General features: G+C 43.3%; 1 protein-coding gene and 1 pseudogene across 1 annotated transcript in view; both read left to right on the top strand.

Annotated features, from left to right (window-relative positions):
• LOC130682239 (zinc finger protein 665-like) overlaps positions 1-11,475 on the top strand; it is a 36,389-nt pseudogene extending 24,914 nt beyond the window's left edge.
• Positions 1-21,464, top strand: part of LOC118909711 (zinc finger protein 493-like) — a 160,180-nt gene that overhangs the window by 10,773 nt on the left and 127,943 nt on the right. The window lies entirely within an intron of this gene.

The raw sequence follows: 21,464 nt of genomic DNA, 5'->3' as shown, positions 1-21,464 counted from the left end.
TTATTTGAAATTCTGCATTTTGGATATAAACCTCAATATATATGTGTTGTGCTGATATTTTCTTACATACTATGGGTTGTCTGTTCATTTTTGTTTGTGTTTCTTTAGCTGTCGGGTAACTTTTAATTCACTAGTTTGATGTGGTCCTAATTGTCTGTTTTTACTTATGTAGGTTGTGCTTTTGGTGCCATATCTGAAAAATCATTGCCAAGACCAGCATCAAAGAACACTCTCCAAATCTTGTCAGAGTTTTGTGGTTTAAAGTCTTAAATTTAAGTCTTCAATATCTCTCAATATACATTTTTTGTGAGTAGAGGTAGATAGAGCTCTAGTTGGATTCTTTTGCATGTGAATATCCAGGTTTCCCCATGGCATTTATTGATGAGTATTCATTGAGTGTGTTGCATCTCTTGTCAAATATTAGTTGAGTGTCTGCACAGAGCCATACATTTGGGCCTTCAGTTCAATCCCATTGGCATGTGTGTGTTTCCCAGTTACTGGGAAATAAGTGCTGTTTGTCACTGTGGTCATGTGAGGTGTGCAGGAGGATGGCTTCACTGACATGTGAAATGATTAGCACACGTTCAGCTCACATCCATCTTTAGCAGATAGAATAAAAATAAAAGATTAAAGAAGAAAAAAAATTGTCCTCCTGTGATGAGCACTCCCAGTCCTCCCTCTCTGGTCCCTCCTGTCCGTCACTGAGCAGCGTGGGCTGCAGGCCTCGGGCTGTGCGCTTCCTCCCTAGGACTCACTTATCTTACAACTGGAGGTTCTAAACTTTTGACCACCTTTCCCCATTTCCTTCTCCCCCTATCCTTTGTCTCCAGTCACAAGCCTGATCTCTTATTCTGTGAGTGTGTTTGTTTTTTTTAATCCACAGATAAGTGAGAACATTGAGGATTTGTGTTTGTCTGACTGACTTCACTCTATGTATAATACCTTCAAGTTGCATCCATATTATTGAAAATGCTAGGATTTCCTTTTTTTCCAATTGCTGAATAATATCCCATTTTATATATGTACTACAACTTCTTTGTCCGCACATCCATTGATGGACATTTAGGTTCTTTCCATGTGCAGTTTATTGTAAATAATGCTGTCACTGACATGGGGTGTGCCGGTGTTTATGAATTAGTGGAGGGGAGGTTGTGTATGTCCCCCTCCAGGAAGTGGAATTCCTGGGTGATGATTGTGTAGTTGTATTAATTTTTTCAGAATTCTTCCAATTTTATCCATACTGGCCGTAATAGTTCACAGCCCCACCAGCAGTAAACAGGAGCTCCCTTTCTTCACACCCATACTAGCCTGTGCTCGCTCTCGCCCCCCTGATGATTGCCATTCCAACAGGCTTGACTGGTGTCTCATTATGGTGTTAATCTGCATTTCTCTATTGATTGGTGAAGTTTAGCATCTTTTCCTGTATCTGTTGGCTTCTACTACATCTTGGGAGAAGTGTCTGTTCAGTCCCTTTGACTATTTTTTAAATGGATCGTTTCTCTTTATGCTTTTGAGTTGTATGGGTTCTTTATGTATATTAGAGATTGACCCCTTATCAGATAGAATGTTTGCAAATAGTTTTTCTCATTCTGTAGGTTGTCCTTTTGCTTTCTTGCTATCTTCTTTTGCCATGGAGATGAGTTTTCTTGGGATGCAGTCTCATTTGTTTACTTTTGCTTTTGTTGCTTGTGCTTTAGGTGTCATTTGCAAAAAATCTTCACCAAGAACCAAGTCAAGCATCATTCCTGTGTTTTCTTACAAGAGTTTCATGGTTGCAGGGCTTATATTTAAGTCTTTACTCCATTTCAAGTTAATTTTTGTGAATGGGATGATACTTGTCTAGTTCAGTTCTTTCCCACTTGAATATCTACGTAGTTAGCACTGTTTATTGAAGTTTTCTTAGCTTTTCTTAGTCGAATATTTCTGGCAGCCTTGTCAAATAGTAGTTGATCTAATATTGTTCCATTTATTTTTGGGCTCTAGTTCTGGTGCATTGGTCTGTTTCCCTTCCAATACCATATTGGTTTGATGGCTAGCTTTATTGTACTCCTAGAAATCAGTGTGTTTCCTACCAATCAGTTTTTCTTTCTCAGGATTTGGTTATTTGGGGTCTTTTGTGGGTTCATAGAAATTTCAGGATCGTCTTCTCTAATCATGTAAAAAAAAAAAAAACCACTGCAATTTCCATAACGATTGCATTGAATATAAAGATGGCGTTTTGTAAGTACTGACATTTTAAAAACAGTAGTCTTTCCAGTCCACGAAAATGGGATACTATTCCACTTATTTTTGTCTTAGATTTCATTTATCAGTTGTTTAATATTAGAGTTTTCAGAAGAGATCTTTGACCTGTTCAAATTTATTCCTAAGTATCTTATTGCTTTTGATGCTGCCATAAATGCGATCAGTTTATTTCCTTTTCAGAAAAATCATTGCTTGTGTATAGAAATGGTGTTGATTTTGTTGTGTGTTGATTTCATATCCTGCAACTTTCATTGATTAGAGATAGGAGTTCTTTGTTTGAGTCTTAGATTTTGTCTCTAAAATCATGAATGTGTTTAATAGACCTGACAATGATTATGTATGTGTAAATATTAGAATTTTCTATATATAATATCATTTCCCCTGCCAAGAGACATACTTTTATTCCTTCTACACAATTGGGTGAATTTTTTTTTATTATGTACTTGTTCTGCTTTTGCTTCCAGCTATATGTTGAGTAGGTGTGAAAGAGTGAATCCTTACCTTTTCCTGAGTGAAAAGGAAAATTTTTGTTTTCACAGTTGAGTATCATGTTTGCTTTGGTCTTTACACATATAACCTTTATGATGTTGAGGTAGTTTACTTCTCTTGCCTCTTTGTTGACTGTTTCTATCTTAAAAGAATGTTGAACTTCTCAAAAGCCTTGTCCACCTCATTTGAGATAATCAAGTATTTTTCTTCCTATAGTCCTTTAATGTGGCGTAGTGTAATGGTTGATTATTTGTATTCTACGTTGAAACATTCTCTCTATCAGGAATGACTCCCGCATTGTCCTGATGCCTGAGCCTGCACTGTGCCATCCGATTGTATGCTTGGATTTCTTGAGGGATTTTGCATCATCAGAAGTGTCATGGCACTTTCTGTTCTGGTTGCGTCTTTCTCTGGCTCTGGTGTCAGTGTCATGTTGACCTTACAGGAAAATATTGGGAAATATTCCCTCCTTATTTTAAGTTCAGGAATTTTTAGTGAAAAAGGGTGTTAATTTTTCTGTCAGTGTTTAATAGGATTTGTCAGGTGAGCCATCTGCATTGCAAAAGGGCTCCTTTGTGAACTTATGGGCACTGCTTTTAATCTCTTTATCTAGTATATTCATATATTTATGTCTTCAAGATTCCATTTCAATCTTGGTACATTGTTTGTTTTGGAATTTACCCATTTTTTCTACATATCCAGTTTTTTGTCATGTGGTTTTTCTACAAAAATCTCCATTGTCTATTCTTATTTCACATCAGTTGTATTGTCTCATCTTTAACCTGATTTTTGTTAAGTCTTCTGCAGTTTATTGTTTCTAATTTAAACAAGGATTCTCAGTATTAATTTTTTCAAGAAACCAGTACTAGATTCATTGAGTATTTTTTCTTCCTATTTATTTTCTGTTTTCCATTTCATTTACCTCTGCCCTAGTTTTCTTTATTGTTGTAATTTTGGACTTAGTTATTTTTTCTAGTTCCTGATGTACAAATTTAGGTTGTTTTGAGATGTTTCTCATTGATTAATGTAAGGACTTATTGCTATAAATTTCCCTTGTTTAATATTGGTTTCTCTCCTTCCCGTATGTTTTGGTATGGAGTTTCTTTGCTTTCACTTGTCTGAAGATGTGTTACAACTTTCCTTGCCTATGTCATCTCTGAAAATTGGTGGTGTAGGAGTGCTCTTATTTACTGCAGTTTTTTTAACTTCCCCTCTTCTGTTATGTTTCTCGTTTTGATCCATCATGGTCAGAAATGACACTTTTTTAAAAATAATTTGAAATATGTACCTCTCTATACCCTTCTGCTGTTTCACCCATAAAGGTCGCCCCTAACTCCCCTGCAAAGGATATCAGTAGTCCGTTGTCTCCATTTTTTGGTCTACTTCTGTTGTGTTTCCTGCATTCCACATATAAGTAAAATCCTAAGGTCACACTGTCTTTCTCTGTCTGGCTTACTAGTTAGCATAATGCCCTCTTCATCCATCCATGTTGCTGCAAATGGCAAGATTACTTTTTTATAGCTGAGTTAATATTCCATTATAAATACACTACCTTTTCATCCATTCATTTATTGATGGACATAGGTTGCTTCCATTGCTTGGTTATTCTAAATGATGCTTCAATAAACCAACACTCTGCATAACAGTCTTTTCAACTTGGTGATTTTCTTGTCTTATGTAGATTCCCAGTAGTGAAATAACTGTTAAGTGTTTTTTATCTTTAGTTTTTGAGAACTGTCCTTACTGTTTTCTGCAGTGCTTACACCAATTTACAGTTCCACCGCAGTGTAGGTGGGTTCCCTTCCCCCACATCCTCACCACCACTGACTATGTCTGGTGTCTTTGATGTTGGCCATTCTGACTAGAGTGAGGTGACAGCCCTGATGATTAGTGAAGTTGAGCAACTTTTCATGTGTCCTTTTTGTGAAAAAGTCTATTCAGGTTCTGTGACCATTCTCTAGTTGGAATATTTCTTTTGTTGTCCTTGATTTGTGTGAGTTCATTCTATATTTTGGATATTAGCCCCATAGGAAATAAAAACATTTGCAAATACATAATCTTGCCGAGGACATTTTCCTTTAATTTTGTTGAGTTTTTTTCCTTTTGCTGCTTAGAACCTTTAAGTCATCCTGCTTTTTTATTTTCCATTTGTTTTCCCTTGCCTGGAGATAACATGCCAAGAACAAAAGTTAGTAATGTTTACATTGAAGAGTTAACTGACCTGTTATCTTCTAGAAGTTTTATGGTTTCTGGTCATATATTTGAGCATTTAATCCAATTTGAGTTTATATTTTGAATGGTATAAACCAATGATGTAGGTTTATTCTTTTGCATGTACTGTCCAGGTTTCACCACAGCATTTATTGAAGAGACTGTCTCTTCCCCATTGTATATTCTTGTTTATTTTGTATACGAATCCACCATGTAGGTATCAATTAGTTACAGGATGTAAGAAAAGCATAGGGAATGTTGTGAATAAATACTCTAGTTGGTTTGGTGACTGATGGAAACTGCACTGTCATTGTGAATTTAGTTATGTCTATAATTGTCAAATTAGTCTATTGTACACCTGAAATCAGTGTAATATTGCATATCAACTGTACTTCAGTAAAAATGACAAAAAAATTAATGATACTTTGTAGGTGTACATCATCCTAAAATTACTTAGACTTGTTTTGTGGGCTGATGTGTCATCTGTCCTCCGTCTCGTGCCATTTGACGTTTAGAACATTGTTTTTTCTGCCATTTGGTGACGGTTCTGCATGTTCATTATAAACAGTTACCCTCTTGTGTTTTTCAAGTCCTCTGTCTGTTTACTGATTTTCCTTTAGGTGTTCTATCCATTATTTGAAGTGGGATATTGAATTTTCCTCTTGTTATTTTGCTGCTAATTTTTAACACTGTCACTGTTTGTTTCCTTTAGGAACTCTGATGTTGGATGAAACAATATTTCAGTATTTTTCTATGCGTCTCATTCATCAGCTCATGGCTGCCATTGTGGGCCATGACAGTGTCTCACTCAGTCCACTGTGACTGAAATGGCCTCTCCTGCCATCTCACGGTCACCTTTTGTATTGACTGTCGTTTTCCATCTTTTTCACTGTCAGCCACTGTGTTTCTAGATCTCAAGTGAGTCTCTGGTTCACAGCATGCAGGTGGGCCTTGTCTTTTTAATCCACACAGCCTCTCTTCCTCTTTAATGGGAGTTTAGTCCCATTAAACTTAATTAATGAATGGGAATCAAGCGTTGTCCGTTGCCTTTCTCTAAAGTTACTCTGTGTGTCTTCTAGGCATCTTTGACATATGTTCTTCTGTCTCTGCCTTCTTTGTGTTTAGTGATTTTTCTTCTGTTCATGCTCTCTTTTTCTCATTTCCCTTTGAATGTCTTCCATGTGTATTTTCTTGGGTATTACATAAAACGTTAAATTTGTAACAATCTATAGATGGGGGCAATTTCAGGTAGTAAAACTACTCCTGAAAATGTGCTGCTCATCACTTCATGCTATTGATGGCACATTGTATCTTACTGTAAATCCATGAAGTGATTCATCAGTATTAAACTCCATGCCAGTACTAAAAAAGTATTTTCTGCTCAAATATGACAATATTAAAAGTTTCAATATACGTGTGTGTACTTGCCATCAGCAGAGTGACTTTTGAATTGACCTATAGTTGATATAAAATGCTACTTATTGCAGGTGTAAAACAATTGTGTACATTACTAAATGTTCAGTCCAATACTGTGTTATAGGTACAATAAAATTTCACATAGATTTTTAAAGTATATGTACCTGATTCTTCTGGGTTAATTTGATCCTTTTACGCATTTCAGCACTTTCTTCTCATTACAAAAAAGGATTGTTACTTCAGCAAGTCATAAAAGACTCATTCCGAAGAGTGCTCCTGGGAAGATCTGGGAGCTGTGACCCTGAGGACTCACACCTGAGGACACACAGGGACAGTGCAGCTGAGCCTGGAGGGCAGGACGGCCGTCACGAAGGAGTGTGGAGTCACGGGAGGTACCCCCGGGACAAGCCCCTCCCTGTCCGTGGGGACCCGCAGCCTGGGGTGACTCGGGACAAAACCCAGTTTAATTCAGTTACTGTTGCAGCACAATGTTTTTCTGTGAGTAAATGGCATCATCCTGTTTTGAAACATAACTTTTCTCAGAAAGAAAATTTGAAAAATCTGAAAATGGAGGCCTGCCATGGTCCAAATAATCATTTCAATCATTTAAAATACAGCAATGGATTAGATACTCAGTCACTTAATTCTGAGGACCAAAGATATAATGAAGAAAAAATATGTAAGTATGTTGAAATAGACAATTCCTTGATGAAGGATGTATTATTCCATGAACAAGTAATTCCCACTCATGCTAAAGCCTACAGTTTTGATAACTGTCAGAGAGAGAGTGTCTACCCAGCATTGCTTAATGAATATCAGTGCATAGACAACGAGAGAGAACCTCACTTCTGTAATAAAAGTAAGCATGCCTTTAGGAAGGGCTCTATATTTAAAAATTGCCAACGTATTTACATTCAAGAAGGAACATGTCAATCTAATGATCCTGGAATAAATGATAACAGAGGACCACTCCATAGAAAACATCAGAGAATGCAGATTCCAGAAAACCATTACCCATGTAGTAAATATAGACAAGTCTTCAAGGAATGGTCAAATGTTATCATATACCAGGGTATCCACATTGGAGATAATCCTTACAAATATAAGGAATGTGGCAAAACTTTTAATCACTTCTCAAAAGTGATTAAACATCAGAGAATTTACACTGATGAGAAAGCTTGTAAAAGTGAAGAATATGGGAAAGCCTTTAGTGAATTCTCCCATCTGAACTGTCATGAAAGTATTCATACTGGAAAGCAACCATGCAAATGTAAAGAATGCAGCAGATCCTTCACTTGTTCCTCAATTTTAACTGCGCATGAAAGAGTGCATATGGGAGAAAAACCTTACAAGTGTAAAGAATGTGGAAAAGCCTTTAAGTGGGACTCACACCTTAGTCAGCATCAGATAATTCATTCTGCAGAAGTACCTAACAAATATAAAGAGTGCAGCAAATTATTTTCTTTCTCAGGACTTAATATGCATGAGAGAAATTTTGGTGGAGAGAAGCCTCACAAATGTAAGGAATGTGGCAAAGCCTTTAAGCGGGGCTCATACCTTACTTGGCATCAGAGAATTCATTCTGGAGAGAAACCTTACAAATGTCAAGAATGCGGCAAATCCTTTATTCGTGCCTCAAGTCTTTATGTGCATCGTAGAACTCATACCGGAGAGAAACCTTACAAGTGTAAGGAATGTGGAAAAGGCTTTAAGCACAACTCACACCGTAATCGACATCAGAGAATTCATTCTGGACAGAAACCTTTCAGATGTGAACAATGCAACAATTCCTTTACGTCTTCCTCAAGTCTTACTGTGCACCAGAGAATTCATACAGGAGAGAAGCCTTACAAGTGTAACGAATGTGGGAAATCCTTCACTTATTCCTCCAGTCTTACTGTGCATAAGAGAATTCATACTGGAGAGAAGCCTTACAAGTGTAAGGAATGTGGAAAAGCCTTCATTTCTTCCTCACATCTTAATATGCATGAGAGAGTTCATACTGAAGAAAAGCCTTGCAAATGTAAAGAGTGTGGAAAAGCCTTTAAGCGGGGCTCATATCTTACTCAGCATCAGAGAATTCATTCTCGACAGACACCTAACAAATGTAAAGAACACAGGAAGTTCTTTAGTTCCTTAGATCCTCATATGCATGAGAGAACACCTAGTGCAGAGAAGTCTCGCAAGTGTAAGCAATGTGGCAAAGCGTTTAAGTGGGGCTCACACCTTAATCGACATCAGAGAATTCATTCTGGAGAGAAACCTTACAAGTGCAAAGAATGCAGCAAATCGTTTACTCGTTCCTCAGGTCTTTATGTGCATAATAGAATTCATACAGGAGAAAAACCTTACAAGTGTAAAGAATGTGGCAAAGCCTTCATTTCTTCCTCAAGTCTTAGTATGCATGAGAGAATTCATACTGGAGAGAAGCTTTACAAGTGTAAAGAATGTAACAAATCCTTCATTTCTTCCTCAAATCTTAGTATGCATGAGAGAACTCATACTGGAGAGAAGTCTTACAAGTGTAAAGAATGTGGAAAAGCCTTTAAGTGGAAGTCAGACCTTAATCGACATCGGAGAATTCATACAGGAGACAAACCTTATCAGTGCTAAGAATGCGGGAAACCCTTTATAGTACATGTCCCTCAAATCTTAAAGTTCATGAGAGAGTTCATACTGGGGAGAAGCCTTTTGCAATTACAGAGAATGTGCAAAAGCCTTTAGTGTTTCATTAAGTGTAAATAAACACAAGAATATCCATGCAGGAGTGAAGTCTTAAAAGTGTAAAGAATGTAACAGAGCATTTTCCTAGTCCTCTTCCTTCCTCAACATCAGAGAATTCATTCTGAACAAAACCTTAGAAACGTAAGGAATTCAGAAAATGTTTTTCATGTCCTTCAAAACTTACACTTCATCAGAGAATTCATACTGGAGAGAAACTGAAGAAACACAAGGAGTGTTTCAAAACCTTTAAGCTGTGCTCAAGCCTTACTGCATGGCAGAAAGCTCATACTAGAGAGAAGATGACATATCCACTGATGCAAGAAAGCCTCTTGGGTAAACTATAAATGTAGGCAGTATGAAAGTGTTCCGATGGGAGAAAAAATGTACAAATTTGAATACAGTGGGAAAGCTGTCAACTGTTCCTCACATAGTGTGTGTGAGAAAATTCACAGTGGAGAGAAAACATAACCAGTATCAGTAGTATGGAAACATCAGTGCCCAAGACATATACCTTAAAAATGAGTGTCTTCATAAAAGACACTTTACAGGTACAAAATAAGCTGGAAAATGTTTAAGTGAAAATCCAAATTAGCCAGGAAAGACTTACATAATACTAAGACAACAAATTTTTTAGAAGTTACTCTCAAGAGTATTTTTTATTGGAATGACCCAAATTAATAGCAATCAGAGAATTGACTTTGTAATTTGTGTAAGTCTAAAAGGGGATGTTTGCATAGTACAGTGCCCTCCACCCCTACCCCAACTCCAGATGCCAGTTTCAGGCCCCAGGCAGTTAACCTGTGCTTCTGACCTACAGGCTACACATGACCTCCCCTTCGGTTTTGATTACTTTGCTAATGTGGCTCACATAACAGGAATATTTATGTTTATCAGTTTAATGAGGGAATACCATAAAGGATATAAGTTAACAAAAGGATGAAGGGAGACACAAGGCAAGGTCCCGAATAAAGGGGCATCTATCATGGAGTTTGGGGCTTGACTCAGTGGCACATGGGGGTGGTTTCGTTCCCCAAGCTTAGAATCCCTTTCAGCCTGAAAAGCAGGATCCAAGAGAACATGGCATCAAGCTGTTCTCAGGGGTTTTGTGACGGCTTTATTCTATAGCCATGACTGAGAAATTATTGTCCATTGATTCAACCTGCAGCCCCCGCCTTTGGGTGGGGGTCCAAGTGTCTCATTAAGATGACAAGACACCTGTTTCACCTTTAAGACTATTCAGCATTTTCAAGAACTGTGGATGAACACCAAATATACCTGGGAAATATATATTTCTTTATGCGAATGATCAAATATGTATTTTTTATCATTTATTATATCGCAGTCTCCTTCCCCCTTGGTCTTCAAATACAGATTCTGTACAGCAAAATGATCATGCCTGTCCGAGCACTTATATCTGGAGTGGCATTTACACAACAAATAAAACAGTGGGACCAATGCAAATAGGCCTAAAATTTGATGAAGCCCATGTGGGGTGGACACAGATTTAAAGAGACAACTCATTTGTCCTGTAAAGTCTTATGACCATATATTCAACCAGAGTAATGTAACTCTGGCTTGCAGGCTGTAATTCAATGTCATGTTTCCAAAAGCACAGGTGGTCTTCACGATGGTTACCTGGTAGCTTTTGCTAGGAGATAATTAATACTATTCTGTTGCTCTGAGCCTCTCTTGCAGCACTAGTTAAGTCGGGTTTCCCTCATTGCATAACCCACTTATCCATCCCTTTACCAGCTGTAATTTCTCACCCTCTCCACTTGCCATGTACTTTACCCAGACTTTTCCCCATGTGAAAGGGATATTAAGTTCAGCTACTGTGGTGGTCCCAATTGCTGACAGCAATATACTAGTCTCACAAGTGCCTCCCCTGCCGTCCTCTCCAACTCACAGAAGATAGAGGCAGAGCTAGCGGTGTCTGCCGCTAGGCTGCACAGTGTATCTCACTGTCAGCCCCAGCTTGGTCAGATGGTGCAATGGCACAGGCCACCCCATCAGGCCCTTAAGAATTCTGAGAGTTAAGGGTAAGGTTACAGATTCTTGCTTAGTAACCTTCCCTGCTCCTCATAAACACAGTTGCAGCCCTGGACCTGGGATCACTGCATCTAGTAGGAAAAAAGCTAGTTGTGCTGATGTGGTAAAGAATAGTTGCACTAGCATCCTTCCCCACCTCCTCTTCCCCAAATTCCCCAGAAAAGTGGAGGATTCTATCCTGTGGGGACCCTCCCTTAGCTATGTCATGTTAAGGATGAGCATGTATACTCTTCAAGGCATGTAAGGCAGCCCTTCATGTCTTTATCTCCCCGTTTTAGATGGTGAAAGTTTCAACTGCCCTTTCCATTTTTATTAAACTATTGTTCTGAGGATTATATGCAGCATGATATGTCCACCTGATGTGATGTTTCTTGGCCCCCTGCTGGACGCCATGGGCTGTAAAGCATGTCCCTGGTCTGAAGAGATGTAACTTGCTGGTCTAAGTTGGCATAGTATCTTTTGTTCCAGTCGTTTAATGGTATTTTGAACATTGCAAAGTCTAGTCAAGAATAATCGTCTATTCCAGTTAGGACCTACTAATTGGCCTTGGCCAGTGTGATCTACTTGGCCAGATAAGTGTGGGGCCTTCCCCATGGGGAATTTCCCATAGCCAACTGCAGCCTTTGACTTTCTTGTTGACAGAACAGTTCTTGTTGCCATTCTGTGCCTGACAGTGTACAGGAAAAATAGTCTAGATTCAGCCCATTTCTGCATTGCTGCAGTTCCCCCATGCCCACTCATCTCATGGACCCAGGTGGGCACTTCAAGGGAGCGCAGCCACAGGTCCGCTTGATGGTCATAATCACCTGATCCTGTGTCGGGTCCCTTCCCTGTCTCTGACCCGCAGATGAGGGAAGAGACGCGACTGTTCGTCGAAGATCTTAAGGACCAGCCAGGGGACTCAAGGCGTGACAGCACAAGAGTCGTGCCGAGAAGGCATCTCTCATATTTATTGATTAAATGGTTGTTAACAACAATATTGGGGTTTCCATGCACAATCATTAATTAAGTTCAACTCTCAACAGTTTCACTTTCTGAAGGATAACGAACAAATCTTCATGGTGAATGAACACAGAAATTTTCTGTCTTGGCTACTGTTTCTGTCTTGACTACAATCATGAACCATAAACAAACCATCAAGGCAAAAGTGCTTATACATATGATTTTCATATTTTATATATAAATTCCATATAATTCCCACATCCTGGAATGGGGTTCTTACGGGCATCCACATGTCCTCCTTTAGTGCATGTAACAGAGCCATTAGTTACAGCCTGGGTCAGTAAAAATCTAAACACAGGGCCTTTACTCATTGTTCGATTCTCCCGTCACTGCCAGGAGCACAGCCTGTACTTCTCCCCACTGAGCTGATTTAGTCTTAACCTTCCTGAACTACTCTTGCCGTGCGCTGGTCTTGAGCAGGTTTCCAAACGGGATATTGTCCATTCATCTTGGAACTGCCATGTGTAGTCCCAGGAGCTCTTTGCTGTTCAGGTGAGACCTATTCACAGGGCACGGCCCATGTAGCGGTTCGGGCAGCTCATCGGGGGCTGCAGGGTCGGTCCTGGAGGAAGAGGCTGGTTGCTCGTGGACACAGTGTGGGCCTCCTCACACGCCCTCGCTGCTGCCACCTGTATGAACCATTACCTTTTTAGTATGGAAGTGTGGGCCCTGCCTGCCTTATGAGAGTGTTGCTCTGGTATCACCCAAGACAAGCATCTCTGGCTCCAAGACTTACGTCCTTTAGTCCTTGCGGAGGTCTCAGTGCCCAAGGCCAGGCTGATGATTCTAGTGGGCACCAGGCAGCAGTGTCTGGGGAGAGGGGCTCATGGGCTTTTGCCACAAGCTCCAGTCTGTGTGGGTACAGGTGGCAGACTCTTCCAAAATATGTCTGAGTGGGGGTCTTAAGGGCCCAGAGGTGTCCAGAGTTCAACTACCTTTTTTTTACTCACGGTATTTCTTGCTTTTGTTAAGGTCCCACTCAAATACAGCTCTCATTTGTGTAGTCTTATAGATGCAATATAACAGTATTCCCAGATGTAAAATAGGAATCCTCCAAAACCCAAAATACACCAATCAAGTGCTAGGTGTCTTGTTTGGATGTAGGGGTGGGTAGTGACAACAGTTAACTATTAGTCACTTGTGGAATATCCCAGGTGCCTTCTGCCCACATTATTCCTATGTTTACTGTTGAGTAGGACCTTGGGCCTTTGCTGCTTTTATTAACGAGCCTTGGTTGGTCATAATGTGTCACTACCATGTTCAAATCAGTCCTAACTGGCTCTTGTGCTTCTCATAATATCATCCACATACTGTATCACACTGGAGACGTACATCAAGTCCAAATCCCTCCTGACCAAGTTGTGGTCAGGAGATGGTGGTTTCAGGTAACTTTGACCACAGTAAACGTAAACTGAGATTCTTCCTACATGAAGGAAAATTTGGGTTGGCTTTTCTAGAGATTGAGATGGAGAAGAAAGAATTTGCAGGTTCAGTCCCTGAATACCAGCCACCTTCAGTCTGCTGTGTTTTCTGTATGGCTTAGGCCACTTTGGGAATTGCTGAGGCTTTGGGTGGTACAGTGTTCTTTAAACCACAAGTCTGCTGTCAGTGAGCCATCGGCCCTTTTGTACGGTGAATTCTTGGTCACCGGCACTCTAGCTTCTAGCATGTCAGTAATTAAAGCAGATATTTAGTGATTCAAGTTCACCACCAGTGTGGTCTCAGGTAGAGGGAGAAGGGGATCAAGGAGCATTATAATTAGGACACATAATGAGGTAGGTCTTGGAGGAAGGCAGCAGAGCATGGAGAAGACTGACTAGCATCTTACTATGCTGACTGACTGCACTGGGGGGTGAGGACTTGATAGTACAGGTGAATGTTGAAACCACAGTGTTCATGTGAAACCTTTGTAAGGTTGTATGTCAATGATACTTTAATAAAAAAAAAACAGGTTTTGAAATCACACTATTGCGCTCCCAAACCGAGTTCTAGGAAAGGTTCTTCCCATCCCCCTGGCCATTTAACTAACCCTTGTTGAGATGGCCTCAGGTCCACGGTTGGGGGTGCGGCCAGATACCCCGTCCCTCTTGTCAGTTTGACTGAATAAACCCGCCGACCAGTGCCCTGGTGGGTTCATGCTCACATTTTCATTGTAATCTTGACCTTCCTACTTTTTTAATTCCTCCAAACTGGAGTAGAGTAGACTTCTTTGGGCCTCTGTGATGTTGGGGGGCACATCAGGGGTCCCCACTGGCCCACCCAGTCTCCTGTAGTGCTGCATTAACACCTTTGCTTCAAACCCATCAGTCTGCTTTTTTGTCCTATTTTTCAATAACCATCTGAAGACTTTTATGCCAAGTCTCTTGACTCTCCCCATTTTCTTTAATTACATTAATGCTGTTGATATCGGTAGACCCACTCAGGGAAGCCAACAGATCCGATAAGGCTTCTCAAACTGGTTTGGTAACGGTAACTTTACATGGGGTGCCCCCGTAACAGGCCCCCTTAATCACAGCATTCGCCATCACCTGAGCGACAGGAATATGCAGTGGGTGAGTGTTTTGGTCATGAAGCCAATCCCACGTGGCCTGCGTATGGAGAATATCAGCTGCCTCATCCGGGTGTTCATTTGGCCTTTTGGGGGGGAGTTGGGCAGTCCCCCTCCACAGGATAAACAGACCTTACAGTGGCTTTTATGCCGTCCACCAGCTGGCTGTTCTCAGGAGTAACGTCCCATGTGTCTGGATGACAGCCAGCTGTGACTGCCCAGTAGTGAGCGGTGCGTCCTGCATCAGCCCAAGCACGCTTGCTCTCTGCAGCATTTGAAACCAAAGCCACAGATCCCAAGGGGTTATTCTCAAAATCCACTTTAGTACAGGTTCTTCAGGAAGCTGGCGGTGCTGATCTACACTGCGTCCACTGTTCTTGGTCACCTCCTGGTGTTCGCCTCCCCCTGGATTAACTGTCGTCTTTGTGGCCAGAGGAGTCCGAGGCACTTCCTGATGCTCTGTGTGAGTTTTGCATTTCTAGGTGGCTTTTGGGCTAATGGCCAATGTTCAGGTTGAACCAATTCGAAGCCTGGTTCAGCATCAAACCCTGACTCAGCTCTTTGATTTATTTTCAGTTTGACTTATTTCAGATAACCAGGGAATGGTATATTTTACTTACTTCATATTAGTTTGAATTTCGTTACATACCCAATGAGCCAACTCCTTAGGAATTGTGCCCACTGCCATTTTTAAATTTCACTGGTAACTTTTACCATTAGTGCTTGATGGCAGTGCAGCAGCTCTTTCATGCCAATCATGACTAGGTAGCCATCAAGGCATTAATGTTCCCGTATCTCCTGACATTTCATTCTTTATAGAAGCCACATACTTCCGTGAGCCTGCATTGGTCCAGCAAATCCCACTTCTCTGACAGTATATAGGACAGGGTACCTTAACTCCTCTTGGGTTTCTGGACCAAATACCAGCATGTCTTGTGGGGCAGAGAGTAGGGTATTCCCACATACACAAGACCTAGGAATTCTCGAATACCAGCAGGGGGTCTGATAATTGTGACACTGTGTGCCTGGAGACAGCACCAGGTTAATCAGGTCAAAGGCTCCATCCTACAAGACTGCCCTCCACACACACACACCCCCACTGCACATGCCAATCGTAAGACCAGATAGTTCCATGGGCTTCGGACCTACCAGCCACAGATTGGAGGTTCCCATGCCCTCCCCCTAGGGTTCGATTAATTTGCTATAGTGGCTCACAGAATTCAGTTTGGGTTGGGTTTACACATTTGTGGGATGCTTACCAGAGACAGAGTGGCTGGTCAGTCACGGGACTACCAGTCCAGGTTGGGTGGAGAAGAAACCCCCATTCTCTCCTCCCCTCGGCTCCTGGCACCTGCCGGTCAGGTGCTCTCTGTTCACCAGAAGCCAGCCCACAGTGCTCCCCCGACGTGGGAGGTCAGCCGAGAGAGGGACGCTGGGGGGCAGGAGCTCGGGATCCAGGTGAGGGGCTATCCTGAGCAGTGCCCGACACAGCTGCCGTTGTGAGCCAGGAGAAGCTGAGCTGTGAGAATAAATCCTTTCATCCAAAGTGCTTTTGTTTTCATTTGGCCTCATGGAATTCATAGGGAAGGTGTCTCAGGCACAGAATCCCCTCCGCCCAGTGCTACCTTCTTGGTGCAGACAGCATGATTAGGCAAGACCAAAGGGCTGCCCTTATGAACGGGGGGAAGACACGGGAATCCAAGTAGGGGTTGTGTAGAAACACCCAGGGATTCCTCAGTGGGGATTTTGTCTGTGGTGTCTTGCCTTTTAAAGGATTGGGGTCCTCCTTAGAACTGGGGGAGGGATGGGGATGCCTGGGACAGTTGAGTTGGCCTTCTGCAAAATGGGGGACTCCTCAGGGGAGCCGGGTGCCTGTGCAGCAGTGGGAACTGGGGTTGGACGTTTCGCAGCATTTGGAAGAGTGACCGAGGAGAGATGTACTTTGGCAGGAAAGGGCAGAACCGGAATGCAAGTTGTGAGATGCTATGAGGAAGGAACTGAAGGTATTAAAAACTGAGATAGTGGTGCTGAGAGATGTAGTTATGGCACGGGAATGGGCCATGGGAGAGTGCAGGTCATGACAGGCCATGAGGGAGGGAAGAATGGTTTGCAGCCTTCAGCCCCAGAACTGGTAGACGAGACGTCAGGGGAAGAGCAGCTTGGGAAGGATGAGGATGTGGGGCCAAGGGTGTAGACGCTGCTGGTGCTGCTGGGACTGGAGTCACTGCTGGAGGCACCAGTGCCTCCCCGGTGAGAGCCTGCATGGTGGTTTTTAAGGAAGTAATGGAACAACAGTGGGTCCCTGTAATTCCAGGGAGGAAATTCCAGGGCAAATACCTCTAAAAACCGAAATCAGGCAAAGGGAGAAATAAAGTGTAAAACCCGTTTATTTCTTACAAACTGCAGTCCAGTTCCGGCTCTCCCCTGCTCCTGAAGAAGCAAGCCAGCCCCTCCCTTTAAACTCTCAGGTTCAGACATGCCCTCGGTTGCCCAGGTAATTGCCCATTGACATGGCAATGAACTCCTCTCCAGCCCGAGGATATGCAAATGCACTAAAGCCAGGCGAGATGTTCTGGATATGTTACAGTTTTACCCACAGTACCTCAGGGAGAGATGCAGCCCCCTCCCCAGGCTGTGGAGCACTCCATACTCTGCCCCTATATCCATGCTGAACTGGTGGACTTGAGCTCCCTGATGTCTGCAGGATCTCTTGGAGCCTATGTCAGCTGCCTTTTGTGCCTTTGGGACTCAGGAGTAGATGGAATTTTTCCACCTGGGTCAGAAGTGGGGAAGCTGGCTTCCCTGATGACGCACGCCTCCATCTGACAGAGATTGCACGGTGCTGCTCAGACCCCAGGGAGCCACAGCATTCTCAGTGGGAAAACTGCAGCTCTCAGGGCCACGTGGCATAATCAGGGTGATTTGCTGTCTCCCTCTAGGTGGGAGATGTTTGCTGAACTCCTACAGCTGTTACAGGAATTGGGCTTGAAGAACATCCTTAAAACATGGAGCATCAGGGTCCAGATGAGGAGTTGTTCATCATAGGAATGAGAATCTGGTGCTACAAACAGCTCCCCCTCCCTCTCTGGGTCCCTAGTGGCTGTTCTTCCCCCTCACTTAGGGCAGCCCATAAATGAGGTCACTGGTACTGCAGCAGATCTGGGAGAGGCTGAAACAATGAGAGCATGGAAGGAAATGTGGTCTGCTATGGAGAGAATAGTTTAACAGGTGCTGTGAAATTTCAAGGACCCAGATGTGGGTTGAATTTGATAAAGGGGAGAATAAATGAGGAATTAGAAGGGCATCCAATAAATTCTTGCTAGATCTTTGGCAACAAAGCCAGAGCAGCATTTCCAGCTATTGAGACCCAAGACATGGAAGATGGAGGCAAAGCCACGTCTGGCCTGTGGGGCTGCAGGACTTCCTGGGGGAGAGTACTCTGACCCCACGTGGACCCACACAGGAAGATGTTTGGGCATTGCAGTTTGGGGTGGGTGTCAGGGCTCCCACCCTGTGGGATGTGTTGGACACCAGAGGCCACATATTGAATTAACAATTCATCAGTTCCCGGTGAATGTGCAATGTGTCCTGGCACCTGTGGACACAGGGGCTGAATGTTCTCTGACTTTGGCAACCCTCAGTGGTTTCCTGGGACCCCTACTGTGACAGATGGCTACAGGGAAAAGGCAATTAGAATGAAGAGAGCCCAAATCCCATTGGGAATAAGCATCTGCCCCGAGCAGAGTGTCCTATATATATCTCCCATATCTGAATATATTTTGGGGTGGACATCCTGCAGAGCCTGTAGTTACAGACCACTGCAGGTGAGTTCAGACTTAGGATATATGTGATAGAGGCAGTTCTGAGGGGACATGCTAAACACCTGCCTATAGTTTTGCCTGTGCCTCAGTGGGTGACAAATACTAAGGAATATAAATTGCCTGGGGCATAAATAAATTGAAGAAAGTCTTCAAGAGCTGGAGAAGGTGGGCATTATAAAGCCCACTCATAGTTCTTTTAACTCCCTGGCATGGCCAATGAAAAAGCAGGACAGCTCCTGGCATATGAATATGGGTTACAGGGAATTGAATAAAGTCACACCCCCTTTGCATGCTGCTGTTCCCTCTATAGCAGACCTTATGGACACCCTCAGTCAGGAACAACGGACATATCAGTATGCTGCGGACCTTGGTAATGCCTTTTTATTGACATGGCACAGGTAAGTCAGGAACAGTTTGCCTTCACATTGGAAGGCCGGCAGTGGACATTCACTGTCCTTCCACGGGGACACCTCCACAGTCCCACCATCTGTTGTGGACTTGCAGCCCAGGACTTGGCCACGTGGAAGAAGCCGCAAGCAGTGTGGTGGCTGTATCACTGCATTGATGAGATGCTCACATCTGATTCTCTTGCACACTTAGAAGGGGCAGTTCCTAGGCTGCTGCAGCATCTACAGGAGAAAGGATGGGCTGCGGACAGCACCCAGGTTCAGGGACTTGGTTTGTCTGTAAAGTTCTTGGGGTTGTCTGGCCGGGTAAGACTAGAGGTGTCCCAGAAGCAGTCATAGACAAGGTCCAGGCTTTCCCCACCTCTGCAACTGTGGCAGCATTACAAGAGGTCTTTGAGTCTTTTGGGCTACTGGAGAGTGTTTATACCACACTTGGCACAAATTCTGAGGTACTTACACTGGTACAAAATGGCATCAGGTGGATGGGGTTGAGACATGCATCTGCCTTTGCCCTTGCTAAGCAGGTAGTCAAGGCCATGCCAACCTTGAGGGTAATGGACCCATCAAGGCCCTGTGAGCTGGATGTTATGTAAGTGAATTTGGTTTTAGGCAGAGCCTCTGGCAGTATCTTAAACCATCCCAACAACCTGTTGGATACTGGTTACAACTCTGGAAAGGAGCAGAGATCCAGTATCTTGATAGAGAAGTGATTGGCTTCTGTGTACTGTACCTTGCTGGCTATGAAGCTCATCTCCAGAGCAGCCCTGACAAAGATAATAATAACCACCTATCCCATGGTGGGATGGGTATGAGACTGGACCCAAAGGCCTCAGAGTGGTGTGGCACGGATGTGTAAACAGTCCAAATGTGCACATACCTACAGCAGCGTAGTGCCCTCTCTTCTGGATCCTTGAGTGGAGAACTCCAATGCTGATTGGGGCCAGTGACATTTACCAGTGAAAACCAGGAAGAATTTACTTTACAGCCATTAGTAGCAGAGAGCCCTTATCCGGAGGGAAGAGTCCCTGTACCCGAAGATGCATGGTATGCACATGAGTCCAGCCACGGGCAGCCCTCAAAGTGGGGGCCTGGGATTTCCCATCCAAAGACGGAGACAATGTGGATGGAGGGTGGGGAAGAGCGGAGTTGCTGGCAGTGTGGCTCAGTGATCCCCCAGGAGCCCTCTCCTGTAGCTGTCTGCACTGACAGCTGGGCCGGCTATCAGGGCTTGACCCCATGGCTACCGGCATGGTACCATGGCAGCTGGATTGTTAGTCACCAGCCCCTCTAGGGGCAGGAGTTTTGACAAGACTTATGGGCCTTTCATCGGACTAAAACAGTTACCGTATATCACGTGACAGTCCATTTGCCTTTGGCCTTCCCAGGGAATGATAAAGCAGACACACTGGCCTAGGTGGGTTGCCTAGAAGGAAACCCTGCTTCTGATGTGGTCCAATGGTTATATCATCATTTCTTGCATGTGTGGCAAAAGGCAATGTGGGCTGTAGCCCACCCTTGGGGCCTGCCTTTGACCTTTGAATAAGTCAGCAGAGCCTGGAAGGAGTGCCTAGTGTACTCTAAGAGGGATTTATACAGAGTTCCACAGCAACACGGGAAAATAGTTCAGGGGCTGATAACCCTTGTCAGGTGGCAGATGGACTATAATGCGCCTGTGTCTATATCAGAAGGGTATCTGTATTCCATGGATTGTGTGGACACAGCTGCTGGACTGTTGGTTGCTCTGCCTACATGTTGTAAAGATCAGCAAACAAACAAAAGGGACCTAGTGCATCTCCTTGAAACCTGTGTCCAGTTTCAGGTGACTGAGCATGGTGAAGGCAGCAACTTTACTGGGCGTGGGTTAAAAGGATGGCTGCAATAATCAGGCGCAAGTGGAAGCTTCATGTGTCATATAACCATGCTGGGACAGGCATGACATAGAGGTACACTGGTTGTTAAAATCTGGCCTGACGTCAGACAGCAATAGTTTATGGGCTGTTCAGTCCACTTGTGGACAGTGTTGTGTTCGAACGAGAAGCCCCAGAAGCCAGCATTGAGCCCAGTGGACATGGTAGCACACATTGCTACCCCCTGTATAACTGCATGTACAGATGAAGGTGCAGTTGTTGAAGCCAGGGTTTGGCCACCAGAATAACATCCTGATATCAGCACCAACTGCACTAAATCCTGGAGACTCCATTGAGTGAATCTGGCCTTCGACTTTTTGACAAAGAGACCAATGATAGCTGGCCCTTCTCACATCGTGCAGACATGGCCAGGAAGCTAGCCTTTGTGTTTCTGGATTGAAAGCAGAATGAACCCCCAAAATAATGGCAGTGTACCCCAAACATCTGAAAGGTAAGGGAATCTTACTGTGGAATTTTGTCTTATCATCGTGGCCATGTGCCTCTCATAGCGCTGCGTACTGACCCATCAGTAACAGCCACAGGGAGAGAGGGCTGAAGGTCCGCTTTACGAAACCTGGATGCGAATCCATTCCTGCCACTGTCCTATCACAGGACTGCTCTCTTGCGTGCACCCTGCCTGATGGAC

The sequence above is a fragment of the Manis pentadactyla genome, assembly GCF_030020395.1.
Source record: "Manis pentadactyla isolate mManPen7 chromosome 15 unlocalized genomic scaffold, mManPen7.hap1 SUPER_15_unloc_1, whole genome shotgun sequence".
Lineage (NCBI taxonomy): Eukaryota > Metazoa > Chordata > Mammalia > Pholidota > Manidae > Manis > Manis pentadactyla.
The sequence above is the reverse complement of the archived record's forward strand: the minus strand, read 5'-3'. Positions and strand labels throughout refer to the sequence as shown.